This window comes from Glandiceps talaboti, chromosome 16 (genome assembly GCF_964340395.1).
Source record: "Glandiceps talaboti chromosome 16, keGlaTala1.1, whole genome shotgun sequence".
NCBI lineage: Eukaryota > Metazoa > Hemichordata > Enteropneusta > Spengelidae > Glandiceps > Glandiceps talaboti.
Window position 1 is genome coordinate 15,908,397 of NC_135564.1, and position 2,552 is coordinate 15,910,948.

Consider the following 2,552-nt stretch of genomic DNA (forward strand, 5'->3'; position numbering starts at 1 on the left):
TCCACCCAGATTATGTGTGTGTAAATATGTAAATTACCAAGAAAAAGTATTCATAAAAAACACTAATTGTTTGCAATATGCAAATCAGAATTCTCAGTTTTGTAACTTATATGTCAATATAATAATATCTTGTCAGTGGAGAAAAAAATCAAAAAGAAATGTTTTAAACGCGTTCTCGAAAGCATTTTAAAATAATTTTGAAAATGTAACTATACTGGTAATAATATATATATATATTGATTATTGATTGATTGATTTATAGATTGATTGGTGGCCTCTGTAATGTAGGGACATATCTTATTCAAATTTTACCAAGAAATGGAACTTTGTAGGAACGACATAAATTTTTTTTTTAAATTTGTAACTTTAACTACCTTCAATAATATTGTTTACTGATTTGCCCGTGTAGCGACTCGTATATATGAGTGACCTAAGGGGCTTTATCACTACGAGTCACTATATGAGTGATGACAAGACCCCATAGGTCACAAGTATTTTCCAGTTGAATGAAGAAAATAATTGGAGAATAACATAATTTTACCAGCACCAGTAATATCAAAGAAAAATTGGGGAAAGTAATGACAATTTTGAATGTTTTAACTCAAATTTAGAACACAGCAAAACTAGTGACATAGACATGCGTTATCGTGACATAGATGCACGTTGTCGTGACATAGAACAACCAGAGTATATATTACCTGTTTTTTGTTCAACTTGGCTCATGCACAGTCTTTATACATGAGTAGAACTAATGCAAATCAAAACATGTCACAATTTTCCTGGGAATCTGTTCATGTAATCAATGCATCTATAAATGCAAGGACCAATTTTCTTACACCACACCTTTATAGAAAAAAACTGTGAAAAAACTGGAGAAATAGAATGGTATGATTTAGTGAATCATATACTATGTGCCTTAATTTTTATCAAAATTTGATGTTTTTGTCAGATATTCCATTTTTTTTAGTTATTTTGGTGCTGATAATGTAACAACTTTGTGATATTAAGTTTACACCATTATTTTGATGACCTTTGACATAACCTTTGACCTTTCTCAAAACAATTTAGAAGACTGTCAACAAAATCGTAGTTGATTGATAAATAGAAGTTTGAGTTTATAAGGATGAATATGTCAGCTAGTAGTACACTAATTAAGTGGCCATGTTTTTATCAACACATTCTTCCATCAGATGCCACTTTCACTATAATACATATGAGAACAATTTGTCAGTCATCCGCAACCTTTACTATTAGATCAAATGGTGAAACATTGCTTAAAGTAACTAATAATTTTTAACCCATAAAAGACTATAAGATATGTTGTCTCAATCGCTCCGCCTTCACCAGCCTGTTCTCGCTGAAAGGAGTTGGCCTCAGATCAATGTGTGAGGGCGCCCCAGTTTAGTCTGTTTACAGACTAAACCCATGGTAGTTCATTGACCTGTACAAGTCACCACATCATTAAAATCTTTGAAATGGAGTATAAAATAATAGGTATATTTTTAAAGTGCAGGCCTTTTTTTAAATGTAAGGCTTTTTTCTTTTAACCCACCAATGTATTTCCAACCCTTCCTTGCCCTACCCATAATCCAGTAGAATGGTTTGATCCACACACATAGGAAAGCACTAGACTATTCCATTTTACATGACTGGTAGTAGGTTATGGGATTGCTTCATTAACTTTTTGTTTTCATGCATGGAGTCCTATATCCTTTGAATGTGTTTTACTCTCCTTTTGAAGTCCATTTGCCATCACCACCAGAAGGCACCATTCCTGTTCCATTTACCTGATTATGCAAATTGCTTGTTTCCACCCCAAGTCTGATCTCTATCCATTGCATTGTATCACGCATGAACAAACCAGTATGATTTAATTGTTCCTCATTTATTTCCTCCAATCAGCATATGATTTTATTACCATACTCAAAATGTAAAAATTGTAAATTCAGGAAAAAAAACCAAAACATTTTTACAGTGAATAGCATGACATGAAAGAAAGGTAACAAAAGTACATCTTGTACAAATCTACACCTTGACTAATTCTTGTTTTAAAATAAATTACCATTTTTGACCAAAACATGCAATCTTAGTTACCCTGTAGTAAGCAGATAAAAGACACTCACTCTCCAGAGCTCAGAACTCAATACTGGGTTTCACTTTCTAGTCGTCAAATTTAAGTTGTTCTGTTTTAGTTTTCCACTATACTTCCTTATTATTCAACACTCACAATTCTGTGCCAATGTTAAATAATGTCAAAGTATAGCAATAACATAAAATGGAAAAATTTTCCTTCACGATGACCAGAAATTGTCATTAAGAGTTGTATGTACTGACCAGGTATTAGGCCAGGGATTATGTTTGTAATCAATGGACTAAGGACCACATGAAGGGAATTTTATGTCAGCACCTGTAAAATAACTATCACAGATTTAGAAGTATATCAATTTTTAGGAATAGTTGAATATGCCAACCATATATTATCATGCAACAAGAATTTACAAGTATACAAGACATCTTGGAAAAAATTTCCCTCTTTATTTTAAATTACGCAC